Raw genomic sequence first — 18773 nt, 5'->3', positions numbered from 1 at the left:
TAAAGTGGAAATGGCTTTTAAACGTACCCTTCTTATGTCTTTGCTGATGTGACATGGTGTCAGAATAAGAGCCTTTGGCAGAAGCTGAGATGGTTCTCTCTTTCACAGCCCCCCCACTCTAGTGCTGCCAGTCTCGCCTCTCTGCCACACTGCAGTTTTCAGTGTCAAATCTCACATTAAGGAAGCAGAAATTTAACCCCTCCTTCTCCAGCTGTGTTTTTCAAAGCTGTGCTAATGATACTATACTAGTGACTGTGAAGCTGAAGCTTTAGTTTCAGCAATTCACAAAGAATAATCTGCACACATTTTGTCTGGCACCTTATAACTTAATACGGAAGCAAAGTTGCTGAGATCTGGAGTTATGTGATAAATCTAGGAATTCCTTGAGGCCTTGCACAGCATCAGCTAAAGTAAAATGCCTTCCCTAAAAATTTGTTAGGATGAATAGAAAAAAGTATAAAGACAATGCTTAACTAGGGACAAATGGGGGAAAACCTATAGTTTGGCATAGTTAGCAAGCAATGCAGTCTTATCTAGCAATATATGCAGGGGAGGAGCAAGAAGAGGTCCCCTTGAGGCTATTTCCTGACCTGTTAAATAGTCATAAACATTTCCTAGTTTATTTTTCTCTTTTCAGACAAATCGGTAAGAAGCCAAAGATCTTAAAGGGCAAACATGATCTCCAGCAAAGAAAAGTACATCTTGCTTAGGGACCTTTTGAGTGTAATTTCCAACCAGTCTGCATAAGCCAAAATCTGCCAGTGCTTTTTACTCCCAGATTTTGGCCTGCATTTTCAAAGCAGATTTATGCTCATACATCCCCTCTGACAATTTGCAGGTGTGCAGTGGAACAACGCTGCCTGCTTGGGAGCAGGTGTATCTTTGTGCATGTATATTTATGTTCATACTTTCGAAAATCGAGAAGGTTGCACGGAAATTATATCTCTGGCCCAGTTCTGTCCTCTGGGCATGCATCTTTGTAGTCTGTATATGCAGGAAATGGCATTTGCTCGTACTTTTATGCACATGACCTCCTGGGTAATTTTTCAAAGGCCCTTTATGCCTACAAAAATGAGGTTTATGCACGCAAACACTTTTGAAAATGATGTCCTGGATGTGAAACTTTAACTATGGCTGCCAAAAATGGAAGTTTTAAGATGACTTTTCTAGGGTCTTTTCGAGTCACAAGTGATGTCTGGGAATGTAGCATTCTCCCTGGGAAGCTGGAGCACAGTGTGCTTTCCAATTACTCTTGAGCAAGTCAGAGACAACTGAAATCTTACATGGAAATAAAGGGTCAACAAATAAGTTGTAGGTGGTACTCTTTTATTTTATTTTTTGGCTTGACAGTTCCAGCTCAATTGAAATGGGACCTGACTTCCTTTCCCCCATATTTTAATAGTCCCACTCTCTTCCACTGTTCCTAGTCTGCTCATTACAGTAAGAGTCCTGAGGCTGGAGGTTATGCCCCAGGGCTCTTTGTAGCATGAGCTTTAAATCCAGCCACCTATTGTCACCTTTAACACTGATCATGAACCCTTTCCCCTCCTGGGACTGTGAACACTGCTTCCACAGCATCCTGAGCCCACCCAAGGGCTGATACAATAAAGTACACCCAGTCTAGCAGACAGGTTTACACGCGGTTGGACACATGTTTTGGACGCACTAGACTAACACCCAATGCAATAAGGAGATTAACGCGTCCAAAATACACACCCAAACAAATGCGTAGCTGATAGCGCCCATCACATGTAAATTCCATGTAGCTATTACCCCCAATGCAGAAAATCGCTGGGCGCCCAACGCACACTTTTTAACGCAGCAAATTTTATTCCAGCCCTGGAAGTGGCATAAAGTCAATCCGTGAGTCAAGGGGCTCATGAGAAATTTAAAAATACAGTCCTCTCTGGTTCCTCCTACTTAGTATTGTTGTGACACTTAAATGTACTGCTTGCGTTGTTGAAAAATAAACGTACGGTATATTGGCTTGATTTAAAAATAAATAAAGTTTTTCTAGACTCACAATTTAGACACCCATAGCAAGGGGCGCTTAGCTACAGACGTCTTCAGCAACCTCATCAAAATCAGCCTGAAGCGGGATAAAAATGGATGCTCGATTTAAGTGATCATTGCAACTGTGGGCGCCCGATGTAGTTGAGCACTAGAGATGCATAATTTTCCCTTAGCGCATCCGTTTTTATGAAACCCCTGATTTAAAAACATCATCAGGAGCCCAGGGGATGTGGCTGAGTGCATGTGTGTCTTATTGCATCGGCCCCCGGGGTGTGGAAGACCCGAACTGGGAACCAAACCAGTGATCTTTCACACAACAGCACAGGCACTGGCACTGAGCCACCAGACTGCCCAGGCAGTACCTATTTACTGGACTGTGTGTTGCTCTGGAAAGCTATGCCCCCCCTTCATCAGATCAATATAACCACACCCCCCCCCCAAAAAAAAAAGTTAGATGAAATAAGCATAGCTCTTGAAAGTTTATCACAAGTGTATTACCCTTAGTCGAGTAAAAATGTATTCACCTGTTACATATTTGTTGTCCTTTGTTTCTACATATCCAAGAGCATTAATGCAGCAACCAAACAACTTTATTCAAAATGAAATCTACAGAAACGTTTCCTGAATTCAGAAGCAGCGTAAGTTAATTTCAAAGTTCCTGCAAAACCAAATGTTACGTATCATGAGATCTCACGACTTACCACTGAGTTCACTGAGTAAATTGGAGTTAACACATGAGATGTCGTAATATTGCAAACGGCTTGGTTCAGTGTATTGTGAAAATAAATAGATGTATCACAGACTACTGGACAGTAAAACTGAAGCAATTGTAGAGGAAACCATGACACTGTAACTGCTACTACTGCATGAAATACGGAGGTGGGCAAAAAAGAATTATGCACAGGGCTAAGTTTCAACAGGAGGAAGCATTGTGGGATTTGTAGCCCTTTTCTTTCTACTGAAGCATGCGCACTTTGGGAGCACATATACAAAAACTGAAATGATACAGAGAAGATTAGCATGTCCCCTGCACAAGGATGACATACATTGACACTGCAGTCCCCAGCATAGTTTGGAACAAGAGTTAAAAACTGCATCAAATGGACATGTCCCAATCTTAAGAAACTCTAAGAGGTCTTTATTCAAAAGACATTTAGATGGATAACTCAAAAATTATCCAACTAAATGGCAAATATGGCATATTCAGTCACTTATCTGTCTAAATTATAGCTGTATGTAGTTATCCAGCTATTATTTAGCCAGATAAAAAAAAGAGGCGTTTTGCGGGCTTTCCAGGGAGGAGCTGAGATATCCAGCTAACCTAGCCGAATATCAGGTATATCCAGCTAGGTTAGCTGGATAAGTATAAACCTGCTTCTGAGCAGGTCTAAAGTTATCCGGCCTTGAGTGGCCGGAAACGTGCTACTTAACTGTATATGCTTAAAAGATATCCAGCTAAGTAGCGCTGCCATCACCAACCAAAATAAAGAAAAAGATAAGCAGGCCAATTCCCTCCCTCCTCCTCCAAAGCATAACACGAAGACTCTGTCAGACTGGGTATCCTAACATCCCTCCAAATCTTTTTAAAAAATTAGCGAATCCGGGCTCCCATCCCGATTTTAAGTTAAAAACAAAATCAGCCTGCCTCCCCTCTCATCCCTCCCACCCACAAGGAATCTTTGCCCTTACTCCCCCATCCCCCTGACCTTCCTCATCCCCACCAATACTTTTTTATCCCAGCTGGGAGTGAGGGGCCCTCTTTCCTGCTCCCGGTGCCGCAGCACTGCTCTGACAGAGACAACACTGGAAGTGTAAGCTTAAGTTCAAGTTTACACTTCCAACACTGCGTACTCAAGACCACTCTGTCATGATAAAAATTAGTATACGCTAAGGCCTGGAGCTCGCTTACCCTGCGTGCTGAAATGACTGCCACCAAAAATATGACCTTCCAGGTCAGGTACTCCAGGTCACAGATACACAGTGGCTCAAAAGGAGCTTTCATCAGCTGAGCTAACACCACGCTGAGTTCCCAAGACACAGCAGGAGGCTTCAATTGAAGCAAGCCCCACATGAAATGCACAACTCTAGGCTGTACAGAGATGGGTGTGCTATCTACCCCATGGTGGTATGCGCCAACTGCACTAAGATGAACTCTAACAGAGTTGGTTTTTAAGCCAGCCTCCCATAGGTTTAGAAGGTAATCAAGCAGTTGTGTGGGGCAAGAGAATGGATCTAGGGCCTTCTGCTCACACCATATGGAAAACTTCCTCCACTTCAGTCCATAGGGCTTTCTAGTGGAAGGCTTGCTAGAAGCCACCTGGGTTTGACTGAGGAGCCGACTGGGAATTAGGAGCTCCCTGCTGCCTGGGATGGCCGTGGAAGCTCTGATGATGTTGATGGGAGTGAGGAGGCGGAGGATAGAACTTCCTTTGGCAAAAGAAAGACTTCCTCCTGGAGGAAAAGGACGGGTCTCGACAGCTTCCTGGAGGAGGAGGAGGACGGGTCTGGAATACTGGCGGAGAGTTGTTGGAGGGTTTCATGGTGGTCCCAGAGTTTTGGGCCACAGCATCCCTCACCCTATCTCTGAAGAAATTCTCTCTTGTACACAGCACGTCAGCAAGTTGTTCCTGTACCTGCAGTCAGAGATCCAAGGCCTGCAGCCATGCCATTCTGCAGGTGCCGATTCCTGCTGCAGAGACTCTTAATATTGTCTCAAAAACACTGTATGTCGCACAAACCTCGTGTTTCCTGCACTCCAGACCCTTATGCACCAGCGACATAGGGTGTCTTGCTGCTGTTGAGGCAGCTACTCAGCCACCTCCTGCACCTGCTTCCAGATGTTCCACAAGTACTGGCTCATGTAGAGCTGGTAGGCAATGATGCGGGCAATAAGCAGGTTGACTTGGAACACCTTTCTCCCAACAGCATCCATTGCTCTGTGGTCCTTCGCCAGGGGTGCAGAATAATGTATCCAAGAGCGCTTTGTCATCTTGAGGGCGAATTCGACCTCCACCGACTGGTGAAGCAGCTGATGCTTATTAAATCTGGCAGCCTTTGGACGAGGTAAACCACCATCCGCCTTCTTATTAATGGGAGGCACTGTGTAGGGGTGGTCCAAAATCCTCAGCAGCAGCTCCTTAAGGATCTCGTGTACTGGGACTGCCACAATCTCCTTAGAAGGCTCCATGAACTGAAGGATCTCAAGCATTTTGTGCCTGGCATCCTCCTCTGTGAAAAGCTGGAATGGGATGGCCTCTGCCATCACCCTCACAAACCCTGCGAAGGTTAAGTCCTCAGGTGGAGACTTCCTTCACTCATCTGAAGAAGAAGGATCTGATGTGAGACCACCCAAGTCCTCGAAGACTCCGTCTGATCATCCCCCCAGGGGTCATAGGGACTCTCATCCTCACTGTATGCCACAGTGGATGGGCCCTAGGTGCTTCGGCCTACATCCAGAGGTGCAGGCACCGGTGTAACTGGATGGAGAATTATAGGCCTCGGCACCTCCACCATCCTTGATGGAGCTTCCCTCTTGGAGGAACTGGCGATGACCACTATATCAGTAGGGGGAGGCCTTGGTACCACACCGAGCACTGGTGCCATCCTGAGAACCAGCGCCAGCTGGGTCAGTAACTCACTGATGAGCACGTTGAGGTTCTCCAGTAGCAGGAGGATAACAGGCAGCACTGACTCCAGTGCCGTTGGTGCCAATTGGCCCGATGCCCCTCAGTTCTCAATCCACCGCTAGCTGGACTTGACGCTCCAGCTCCTCCTCCTCCTCAAACGCTGCCGATGCCAACACAAACTGGGAAGAAGGAGGGGATGACCAGATCTTCCTTGGAACTGTGAGGTGGATCGGTGACTGGCACTAGGACCAGCGGAGACTGTCATGGACCCTAGCACTGATAGAGGATGTGCCGTCCTCGCCGTGGGGTAGCTTTGGGGGCATCATGGCAAAAGCCGCTGCATCCTCCACGTCTGGCACAGTGCATCGATGGGGACCGATGACAATCCTTCTTAGGCCTCTGTTGATTCTCGGCCCAGTTTTTCCCTGGTGCTGAGGCCGGATGATGAACCCGGTATCCTCAACCCAGAGAAGATTGACAATGGTCAGTCTCCAGCGCCACTGACGGAACTGACGGCCCCGCCAATGTCGATGGTGCAGTGTCCATCGGTACGGCTCCAAGGTTCATCGATGCAGATGCCGCTGATGCCTATGCCAATGGCTCGGATTTCTTCAACTTGAAGAGCTGATCCATCTTGTCGAGCCAAAGCCGACATCCCTTTGGGGTCATTTGAGCGTATAACTCCTGACTTCATGCAATGCCCCCAGGTAGAGGATACAGACATCATGAGGATCAGTGATCGACATGGTCCTTTGGCACTGGGGGCATTGACAAAACAAAAGGGCTGCAAAGTCGAAAATGATGGCAGCAGGCATTGATGATCGGCGGGCACCGAGGCATTGTCGCCATGGGGGAATCGACCATGAAAAGAAACTTACCCAAATTGCCGAAAACCCTGACTACTGTCACTACAGGAAGGCACTGAGAAAGACCCAGCAATGGCCTGAGAAGAAATACCGCAAAAAAAGCAAGTTTTCCACAAGGCTGAAAACAGCCAAAGTGAGCTCAATCACACCTCAAGGCTTACAGCTCCGCGGAAAAAAAGAGACTGAAAAGGGACCCTGTGTGGACACATTGTATAGGGCGCGTTGGGCGTGTTCAGTGTGCCTAGTCAAAGTTATAGAAACTCTGACCTAATTTTTCCGCATCTGGGCTCCATCTAATGATGTCACCCATGTGTAAGGTCTACCATCCTACTTGCCCTCGGAGAACTAAAAAACCTACCTGGCTATATTCAAACATACAAAAACAATCAAGAGCTGTGCTCTGTCGCTGACATTTGAATAAACTTTTGATAGATAATGTATTTGTGTTTTGTGTTTGTTTTAATAAAGTGAATACCTACACAATAAATGGGAAATTTTATGAAAATTGTGTATATAAATTGATTTAACAAATAATGAATGGAGTCAGAGAAAGGTTTCATACATGGTGTAGGTGCCCAGCACCTCTGTAAGGTGATCTTATAATCATTAACCTTCCTCCTCCTCCTCAAATGCTTTTAACAATTATTTTTTAAGAATTTTGTTTATAATTAGTGTTGTCCCGAAGGACACCTGAAGACTCTTCCGTGGCAATGTAATATTTTCAAATGCGTTCCCGCAAAAATTGACTAAATGAAACTCTATGAAATGTCAATAAAGGGTATAAAAACAGACTTCCCCGATTCTAGTTGGTGTGTCCACCTTCTTGTAAATTATCCCGACATGTTTCAGACATGAATGCCTTTCCTCAGGGAGTTTGATGTTTACTGAGACCAACTTCACGGAGTCTGTGACCCTTTGCTCGACGATTCCTCCAGAGCTCAGAGTTTTTGCCACATGGCGATCTTCCTCTGTCGATCGCCGGGAAGAACATAGTCAGTTAGGGGCGGATTTTCATACTCCGCGAATAGGCCTACTTTTGTTTGCGCTCCAGGCACAAACAAAAGTACGCTGGATTTTAGTAGATACGCGCGGAGCCGCGCGTATCTGCTAAAAACCTGGATCGGCGCGCGCAAGGCTATCGATTTTGTATAGCCGGCGCGCGCCGAGCCGCGCAGCCTACCCCCGTTCCCTCCGAGGCCGCTCCGAAATCGGAGCGGCCTCGGAGGGAACTTCCTTTTGCCCTCCCCTCACCTTCCCCTCCCTTCCCCTACCTAACCCACCCACCCGGCCCTGTCTAAGCCCCCACCTTACCTTTGTCGGGGGATTTACGCCTCCCGGAGGGAGGCGTAAATCCCCGCGCGCCAGCGGGCCTCTTGCGCGCCGGGCCGCAACCTGGGGGCGGGTACAGAGGGCGCGGCCACGCCCCCGGACCGCCCGGGCCATAGCCACGCCCCGTACCCGCCCCCAAAACGCTGCCGACACGCCCCAAAACGCTGCGACGACCGGGACCGCCCCCGACACGCCTCCCTCGGAGAACCCCGGGACTTACGCGAGTCCCGGGGCTCTGCGCGCGCCGGTAGGCCTATGTAAAATAGGCGCACCGGCGCCCAGGGCCCTGCTCGCGTAAATCCGGGCGGATTTACGCGAGCAGGGCTCTTAAAATCCGCCCCTTAGGTTTTTAAGTTATTTGGCTACATGTAGCCGGATAACTTTAGGCTGGTATATTCAGTGTACATTTATCCCGCTGAATACATGGAACAAGTTATCAAAGTTAGCTTTAGCTGAATAATTTGTTCCCTATCCAGCCTATTAAATATGGACCTCTAAATGTACTGAATATGGACCTTTAAATGAAGAAACTACTTCAAGGCTGAACATATACATTCACTCTATAAATAATAATCATCCTCATATTGGGATCCATGGTGTCTCTTTAGTTATATTATGAGAGACCATCAAATATTGCACCTCAACAGCAATTCATGCTACAGGGAAACTCTTTCATTATCAGTCTCTTTTTGTTGGTTATATTATTACATGTAAAACATTTGAATTAGTAATTTATCTGCTGGCGATCAAAACTGGTCAACCTTACACTAGTGTTTCAAGAGTCTCAGTATGTGCTGTCTTCATCAGGGATATTCGTCTCTATTTTAAAACATTATACCAGAAAAAAAGGATCTGTTTTAAAATAGAGGCGATATACCCCTGATGCACAGAGCACACACTGGAGACTCTTGAAACACTACTGATTGGCAGGTTGACTGGTCTTGATCACCTAACAGATACGATACCAGCCATAAGAGAGTCATGGGGGTCATCCTACAGTAGAGCTATATATTTTAATGGGCTACAGTAAATCTAAAATGAGTCTTTTTTCATGCCTACTCAGAACAATAATTTAGCCTATGTTCACTTTGGAAATATAAGTAATCACACATAAGCTGAAGAAAGATATTTTTAGAAAAAAAAAAGCAGGTCAGCCAACGACACTGGAAACCAAAAGAGGAACCACAACCTTCTTTCCTGTTTTACAACTTTGTGCTTTAGTTCCTCAGTTAGACTTAACACTACTGACTTGTGAGGAGCACAGACAGAGAGAGCTGTGATTCAGTGCTCAGATCACAGAAAGTCACTGTTTAAATAATGACTTGTTTTCATATCCTGGTGAACCTTAGGACAGCAATTCTGTAATTAACTAGAAGTCCTAGATGAAACAGATGCAGGCTGTATGTCTGGGCAACAGCTTCACTAGTATTAGTGACTATTTAGACTGTTACAGAGCCTTGTGATTTGGCATGGGAAAGGTGGGTGCTGGAAGGATCCTGTATGCTCTTCTACCTAACAGGCCCGTACAGTAAACTACGCGGGAGAGCTGGTGCTCCGAGGCGAGCGCCCACTCTCCCAACGCGCGCCCAGGCACCTCTCCTGGGTGCGCGATTCAGTATTTAAATTAGGGCCTGCGCTAAGGAGGCGCTAGGGACACTAACGCATCCCTAGCGCCTCCTTATTGGCGGAAGCGGCGGCTGTCAGCGGGTCTGACAGACGATGCTTAATTTTACCGGCGTCGGTTGTCGAACCCACTGATAGCCATGGGTTTGGAACACGGATGCCGGCAAAATTGAGCGTCCATTTTCCAACCTGCGGGCAGATTTTTTATTTTTGGGGCCTCCGACTTAATATCGCTATGATATTAAGTCGGAGGGTGTACAGAAAAGCAGTTTTTTCTGCTTTTCTGTACACTTGCCGTTTGAAATTAACTCATTTGCCTTTGGCAGGAGTTAATTTCTGAGAGTAAAATGTGCGACTTGACCGTACATTTTGCTTTCTGTATTGCGTGTGATGAGCGCTATTAGTTTTGGGGGGGGGGGGGGGGTTGGACGCGCGTTTTCCATGCACTATTACCCCTTACTGTATAAGGGGTAATAATAGCGTGTCAAAAACGCGCGGCCAAACGTGGGCTAATGGTGCGCTCGGCTGAGCACATCGTTCTGTATTGGCTTGTAAGATGGTGAAGTACAAGGTAGGAACATAGAAAAGACCATCCTGGATAAGGAGAAATCTTGCAGGTGGTCACACTCTGTGGCTGGCAGCTGGAATGTGTACTTAGCAGTGGTTACAGAATAACTGGGCCAACTGAATGGTCTTTTTCTGCCATCATTTACTATGTTACTATGTTCTGCATACTTAAATTGCTGTTAACCCACCCATGAACTAGTAAGTGTCAAATTTGCAAGTCATTGTTTTTCTAAAATGTTCCTGTTCTAGAAAAAAATGCAGTTCCTCTTAATTTAAATTGTAAATGAGAAAATGATCAGAGTGTTTTCAGTCTCTTCTCCCCCACCTTCTATTCTTTTCTTTCCCTCAGGCTCCTTGACTACCACTTTGTTGTTTCTGAAGTGGAACTCAACGGGTGCTTGAGGTGTGATGGCAGTAAGATGGAGACCAAGGATCCAATGGTCAGTTTTCTTGGTTTTCAGTTAACTGCAGAGCAATCCTTTGTTTTAAAATGGAGAACAGCGCTTGGAAAATATACTCCAACTCACAGCAAATCTGAATTTCGCCCTGAGCAGGCTGCATTTCTGCTTTAATGGGTGACTCAGCATCCCAATGTTTGAGAGCAGAATAAATGTTTTAAAAATCCTGTGACGTATGGGGGCACAGTGAGAGGCCCCAGCCAGCCACTTGTGGTTCCTGAACTTCAGGCAGTATAGTTCTAGCCTAGTGCACAAGCAGGCCGATGCAATATCGGCATGCAAAAAATAACACACGTCCATCCTCCTCTCCTGGGTGTCTGATGCAGTAGGCAAATGAGCCGCTGTATTAAAAAGGAGGTGTTAGGGGAAAATGTACATCCCTAGTGCGTCCTTGGCATCGGACGCCCAGGAGAAGTGGCTGTGTGCAAGGGTTAGGAAAATGGAAGCTCAACTTTACAAGCGTCGGTTTTCTTAATCTGTGCACAGCCATGGGTTAGGAAAATGGACGCTTGTTAATTGAGCACCCATTTTCCTAACCTGACCGCTGGCAAGTCATTTAAAAAAATTTTTTTTTTTTAATGACACTCCTTTTTCAGTTCCTCCGACTTAATATTGCCACCATATTAAATCAGAGGAACTATGGGAAAGCAGTATTTTCTGCTTTTCTGTTAACTTTTGGGGCTCCTCAAGACTTAACGCCAACTCCAGGTTGGCGTTAATTTTTGAAAGTAAAAATGTGCAAGTCGGGCGCACATTTAATTTTTACATAAGCGGAGAACAGTTAATAGCCTCATCAACATGGTATTTAGATGCTATTAACTATGCACTGGTTTGGACACGCATTCTAGAGATGCTAATCCCCTTACTGCATAAGGGGTTATGGATGCGCGTCCAACCACAGGTTAAATTGTGCACTAGCCTGAGCACAAGGTTTTGTATCAGCCTTAAGGTGCAGCGAGATCCTCCTAATGGGTTCGTCCAAACTCAATCCCAAACTCCCTGTTTTAATCTGGCAAATGTTTTTTAGCTTCCCCAGCTGTAGCTGGATAATCATAATGCTTTAGATAGGTAGATCTTTGGACAAAGAACCAGCTTCTACAATTTTCTTGCATGCTAACTCGTTATCAGCACTCTCTGAATTCCCTAGGTAATTATTAATGAGATGAATTCAAGGAAGTTTGCAGGATCTGAGCCACATTTAAAAAAAAAAATTGTTCTTATAGACACCAAGTACTTAATCCTTTTTTAAATCTGAATAATTTACCATCTACTGTTATGGAGGATAAAGCATAACTGAACCATTTTATAGCCTTTTTTTTTTATTGAAACTGATAAAATGATTCTGGCAGTGAACAGCCAAAGCAATTTATAGCTTTCTTTGTGCATGGTGTGAAACCTGATTTCTTTTCGGTCAGGAGGAAAGAGAAGCACCCAAAGCTCTCTGTAGATCTGGGGTTATTCAGAGACTGTGATGTGTCTGCCTGCCCTTCCCCCTCTTTCCTCCATCCCCCACCACACCTGTACAGACAAAGAAGTGATACAAAATCCTGGTTTAAACAGGACTAGGAGTATTCTCATGCAATGGGAGGTAAGTGGGAAAAAAAAGATTTCGCCATACTGAAATCTTCTCTTCTTTCTGGCCTGGGGTCACTATGACACTCCTCTCTGCCCTTCCTCTCCTGTCCCATAACACTACAAACAAGTGATCAGCCCATCCTCCCCCTTCCCACCCATTATAGACTGAAATCCTGTTGCAAGACCACCAAGGTGGAGAATCCTTTAAATATTCATTCCCTCTGGGAACATACTTGGGACTCACTAGTGCAGAAAATTAATATGCTCCTTGTCTCCTATTTAACTTAGTTAAAAACTTGTCTGCCCATAATGCTATCAATCTAATTGTACAGGTTATGTGCAGCTTATTAGTGATAAACTACTGTTTTCATCTAAGCATTAGTATTAGTATTTTTATGTAATGTTCACAAGCACTCTTATTTTGTTCCATGTTCTTTGTTCCATGTAATGCTCTTAGGCAAGTTGAATTGTTTCACTGTAAACCGGTTTGATTTGCATCCAATGCAAAAGATCGGTATATAAAAAAACCAAAAATAAATAAATAAATAAAATAATAAGAGTGGTAAAGAAATTAAATATAAAAAATGATGGCAGAAGATGTAAAAAGCCTGCTTCCCATATGCTGTCTTTTTTGTACTCCTTCCCAACCACTGAAAACAAGGCTGCTCGAAATCAGGCGATTACATTTAAATAAGTACATAAATGAAATATCTGCTATCTCTGTACATGTGGACCTATCTAGAGAAGCCCACTGCCACTTAAGGAGTCTGTCCTGAAATTAATCTGTGGTCGTAAGATTCCCCATGTGAAAGGCTGATACAAAACCTGAGAAAATATGCAGCACCTCACTTAACCTGCAGTCATTCTGCAAGTGGCCACTAAGCATTTGTCCAGCCTTAGCCAGTGGAAAGCGGCAACGAGAGAAGCACCGACTTGGAGAGAGGCTCCAGTTGCAGGTGTGGAGAGTGGCACCTTCGTGCCAGGTAGAAAAAACGTCAAAGAAAGATTCCAGCCGCACCTCCCTGGAGGCCACCTCACCATGTCTGACACAAGCCCTAGCAAATGCGTATCAGTTTCAGGGTCACTTGTTTAGAAGGCAGGACTATCCCGGCCCTCATTCCTGCCCTCACCAAGTTACAAAATACTACTGCATTTTCTTTACATTTCATGGATAAAGTAGTGTGGTAACTAGGCTGCTTTATCCTTTACTTTTCTGAAACCACAATGCAATACTTTGGACACAGGAAAAGGGAAAACTAAAGCTCAGCTTCAAAGACTTTGTTGGATTTCAGCTATTCCTCCCTGGATCCAGAAGAAAGAGCCCCTTTGCAAAGATGCTCTGCTTCCGTACAAGTACCGGCCCAGATTCAGCTGAACCGGGTAAAGCAGACTTAAAATGCATCTTCTGCTTCACTAGCCATATGGCATCTCAGAATCAAAGCAGCATTCTGCTTTTACAGAGAAGTCAGCCACGGCCAACTGGCTTTCCAACCGAGTTAAGGATATGAAAGAAGCGGAAATAAAAATAAATGTTTCACCGACTTTGCTTTAGAAGAATTACAGTGGCTCAAAATATAAGGGGTCGTGCCACATGCAACCAGGAAAAGTTACTTCCCGGACTAAGTGGCTGGTATTTGGCTCCTTAAATCGTGGCTTCCAATGTCTGAAAATCTTTCAAGAAGGTGTCGTCATAATAACAAAGTATTCCCAGGAAAACTATTGCTTTATCTTATTTAGAAAATAAAGTCACTACCTCGATGCAGCTCATAGTGTCCAGTACTACAACCTCTCTCAATTATCTAATTTGTATATTTTTAAAGCACCAAGTACAAGATAATTAACAGTGCTCGCCTTTCCCCAGAGTGCAGGAAGAGTAAGTGACGAACTCAAGGGCGAATAGTGCTGCGGGTAGGGGAAACGTGCACTCTGCTGGGGTTTGAGGGGGAGGGATTCAATCTGCTTTAGTTTCTACCTGGAGTCCCTTATCAATGTCCGGTACCCCCTTTATTCCATCCTGCCCCACAGAATGTAAAATTCAATCTTCTGTACACAAAAAAAAAGCCCCGCAGCGACCACCAAAGCATTCCTTACCTGGGCAAAAACATCGCAAGAAGTCTCATTTTCGAGGCTCCCGGTTTTCAGTTCAAGTACAGAAACCAAGGAAGACATTCACCTGAACGAAAATAGATCGGCTAAATCCAGAAACCAAACAGAAAAATATGGTAGCGGAAGAGAGGGAAGAGCTGTCCAGCGCCTACACTTGAAAGACACAGCACAGAGGAAGGTGCGGTGCGTCCCCGGCGCACCGCCCAAAGGCACCGAAACTCCGCGAACCCCTCCCTCTCCCTGCCTCCCTCCCGCCCTCTCGTGCGCTCCAGGTCAACAGTTGGGAGGCAGAGGAAACGCCCCCTCCCTGTTGCCAGGAGACCGGCGTCGGCTGAGCTGCCCATCAGCACTGACATCACCGGCTGGTGCGAGACTGCTTCGAGGGAGGAGGAGGAAGGAGGAAGGTATAGTTCCTCTCATCTACAAAACGGAAAGAAAGGGACCTCCCTCTCAAAATTATACTTTTAAGGGATTTTGGAAGCTATTTTTCAAAATGTAAGAACTGCTGCCGTTTTGGAGCTCTGTGTTAATTCAATTAAGAATTACTTTTTAACATTAGGGTTATTTTTCTTGCAGAATGCCCAAGTTCTACTCATCACTGTCATTCACAGTGAGCTCGAGAAAATCACTAAACATCCCTCTGTGGGCCATCAGATTGCAAAGTGTGCAAGGTGTAATGTGTGAGAACCACTTTCTATAGTTCACTATTAGGGCTGGTGCTAGCTTTTTTGCTGCCCTGTGCTGCCTCCCCCCCCCCCCACACACACACTCTCTCTCTCTTTGTTCATTGTCCCAGAGCCACCAAAAAAACAAACTTTGAAAACTGATACTATCCGCCCCCTCCCCCGGGTATTAGGTGCCCTAGGTGAAACTTATAGCCTCCCACCCCTAACCTCCCCCCTCAGCCCACTCCACACACACGATTAAGAGTTATGCATTTATAATAACTTTTTACATTAAAAATATCAAAGTACCATATTCTGTGGTAAAAACACTTACATGCACTACTGTGATACTAACCAAAAATCCTGTAAAAACACTTGGAACTCACATGGTATTAGGCTAATTGTAACATGTGTTGTGTGTAAGCTTGACCCTCCAAAAATCCTAAAATACGAATACACTTCCTATTTGGAGAATACCTCACCTCAGTCACACATGCAGAACATAAACAGACCCTCACCAAATACAGAATAGAGCAACCAATAAAATAGAAATATAAACGTGACAAAAACCTGAACTGGAAACCACAAGAAGCCAGACTATGCAGTGGAACAATATAAACCAGAACCATCACCTTGCCTCAAACATCAAATAATAAAATCAAGAAATAAAATAAATACATAATCATAATAGTAAAGACATGCTAATAATAATATTCCAAAAACAGATGACAAATAAAAGATTGAATAATTAAAAACTTATATACAATTATTTTTAAATTTCTCAAACACCAATAAAATATTTCAAAACAGCAGGCACATCAAATAACACCTGAAAAATAAATCTAAAAATAATTTTAAGAATTCACACTCTCCATACATGGGAATGTTTGATTTCCAGTCACCCTGAGATTGTCGTGGATTAGAGAAAATGGGGTGCAGAAACTTTCTCCTCTTTTTCTTATAAATACACATACACACACACTCTCTCTCACACACACACACAGCTCATACATACGTATATGCTCCCTCTCAGACATACCCACAAGCATCTACAGCTCTTCTTTGTTTGGGATCTACCAGCAGCGCCAGGCCCTCATCATTTCTGTTGCTGGCAGGTTGGAATTCACCTGCAACCCCATTCTGTCTCTCTCTCATACACACACACACACAACCCAGGCAGCTCCCATTCTCTCTCTCTCACACACAACCCGTACAAGCTCCCATTCATACCCACACACCCCAGGCAAGCTTCCATTCACATCCACCCAAATGCCACGCATTTGGGTGGATGTGAATGGATGCCTCCCATGCATGCATGTGCACACACATACACATACACACATATATCCATCCTAGGCAGGCTCCCATTCACACACATGCACGCATCCCAGGCATCCTCCCATTAACTCACACACAACCTAGACAAGCTCCCATTCACACCCACACACTCTAGGCAAGCTCCCATTCACACACATACCCATCTCAGGCAAACTCCCATTCACTCACATACACATGCAGACCAGGCACGTAGGGTCCACGGGTCATTCCTTTTCCTCTGCTGCTGCCAGGTTGAATCTTTTTCGTTGGGGAGAGCAGCCGTTCTGCATCTCCTCCTGCATGCTGGCCCTGCAGGTCCTACTATCAGATGCAGCAGAACATCCAATGGCGGCTCCCTGCCACATGATGAACATCCACCACCAAGGATCTGGGAAGGTGGCTGGATTCTAACAGTACCCCCTCCTCAAGCCTCCTCTTCGGCTTCTGAAGAGATGAAGGTACTATTTTACCAACTGGGGGGCTTGGGGGTCCAGACCCAGGATCGAGATTCTTTGGTTTCAAGACTGGACTGAAAAACTATTCAAAACAGAAGACTTAATGAAGAAAAGGTTGAAAGCTTGGACAAGGAATGAGACTGGTCCTAATTAACGGAAAAGGTTCTTTAGCAGGAGGACAACACTGTTCAGAATTCACGTAGGAAAAAGATGTACACAGAAGCAGCAAAACCGGCACTTCAGATGAGGTGGTTTGAAGTGAAGAGGCTGGAGACAAAGATGAAATGATATAATGTTCTTGCAGGCAGTACCTATTGGTCAATCTGTATATAATTCCAGTCAATAGGTGGTTGATGAAGACTCAACCAGGGTAGTCCAAGTACAAGTGGGCTGGATGCTTTAGATAGTAAATAGAAATTAATGTTCTCTTGATGAGACCCAATCTGCATCGTGATGGGTGAGAAAGCTGAAGTCACACAACCAAGTAGGGGTTCTCCATAAATGATGAAATGACAGAAGGGGTAGTTAAGCTGGCAGTAGAGCAACTGCATAGATGTAGCAGTGATTATTGAAAAAAGTTGCCCCCGGCTCCAGAATCTACTAATGCTTTGGTCTGAAGTGAATGTTTTCCATAGGTAAGACACACCGGAACCATTAGTAGCGGAGAGGAAGCAGGATGGTGCAAGGCTACCTTTCCAACTAGGCTTCTCTTTATAGAGTTTTCCAGTCTCAGGGGGCAGTGACGGACAAAATGATTTTGTGCGGCACAGTAGAGACAAAGATTTTGCGATCTTTGCCTTTGTTTCTCATCAAGCAAAAGTCGGTATTATCCAATAGAATGGGTTCTTCGAAGGTAGCCACCTTCAGTAGTTCCAGGATGGGTGCGAAAGATTTGTAGGTCAGGGAACCATAAGCGAGGTCAGCTGAGAATTTTTTTCACGAACCTGTTCCTGGAATCTCAGGTCAATATGAATAGCCGAGTACTTCAAGGGACGGAGGAAAGTCCTTGGCTGTAAGTTCATCTTTTATTCTCTCAGATAATCAATGCCAAAAAATGGCGGTTTGGTTATCTTTGCCCCAACTAAGTTTGGAAGCTAAGGTACAGAATTCTACTGCATATTTGCCAACAGAAAGATTACCCTGATGAATACGAAGGAGCTCTGTGGCAGCAGACATGAAATGCCCATGTTGATCAAAAATCAGATGGAATTCTGAATGAAATTGTCCAATTCTTGAGAAGCAAATCATCATGTTCCCACAGGGAAGAGACCCAAGCAAGAACTGGATCGTCCAACAGGGAGAATATATATATTTGATCTTGACATGGTCAGAGAAAAAATGAGCCGGCTGTAAAGCAGAGTTGCTTAACTGTAACAGGTGCGAGCGAAAAAATAAAATAATAAAACATTTCGGACCCAACTCCACGGGGTGGCGGGTGGGTTTCGTGAGGACTACATCCTGCTGTCCTGGGAGAACACTTGTTACAGGTAAGCAACTTTGCTTTCTCCCAGGACAAGCAGGATGATAGTCCTCACATGTAGGTGATTAGCAAGCTACAGGCTGACTCATATTTGTTTGGACCAACAGCGTACAACTTGTGCAATAGGCACAACAACTGGTGTACTGTTGGGAAAAATGAGGCAGCCTGAAAATCACAGCAGTGGATGTGGAAGGAATTGGGATTACACTGGAAAGAAGTTCTTTAAGACAGATTGGCCAAAGGCAGAGTCTTGACGTCCTTCCTTGTCCAGGCAGTAATGTGCTGCAAATGTGTGGAGAGAGCTCCATGTTGCAGCTTTACAGATGTCAGCAATCGGTACTGAACAATAGTGTGCTACTGATGTTGCCATGGCTCTTACTGAGTGCACCTTCACTCGTCCCTGGAGAGGAAGGCCTGCTTTGTCATAGCAGAATTCAATACAGTCTGCTAGCCAATTGGAGAGAGTTTGTTTGCCCACTGCAACTCCTGGTTTGTTTTTATCGAAAGAAACAAAGAGTTGGGTGGATTTTCTATGGACTGCAGTACGGTCTAGGTAAAATGCAAGTGCACGTTTACAGTCCAAGGTGTGTAAAAACCCTCTCGCCCTGGTGAGAGTGGGGCCTTGGGAAAAATGTGGGCAAGACTATAGACTGATTCAAGTGGAAGTCAGGAACCACTTTGGGAAGGAATTTA

General features: G+C 45.0%; 1 protein-coding gene and 1 non-coding gene across 2 annotated transcripts in view; one reads left to right on the top strand and one right to left on the bottom strand.

The window, feature by feature from the left end:
• RAB11FIP4 (RAB11 family interacting protein 4) overlaps window positions 1-18773 on the bottom strand; it is a 351994-nt gene that overhangs the window by 110288 nt on the left and 222933 nt on the right. The gene's annotated exons all lie outside the window — the stretch shown is intronic.
• LOC115091397 lies at window positions 2981-3086 on the top strand. The gene has a single exon (XR_003856702.1). It is a non-coding gene; the product is annotated as a U6 spliceosomal RNA (small nuclear RNA).

Source organism: Rhinatrema bivittatum, chromosome 4 (assembly GCF_901001135.1).
Source record: "Rhinatrema bivittatum chromosome 4, aRhiBiv1.1, whole genome shotgun sequence".
Taxonomy (NCBI): Eukaryota; Metazoa; Chordata; class Amphibia; order Gymnophiona; family Rhinatrematidae; genus Rhinatrema; species Rhinatrema bivittatum.
Note: the sequence above shows the minus strand (reverse complement) of the source record. Positions and strands in the feature narration are given on the sequence as shown.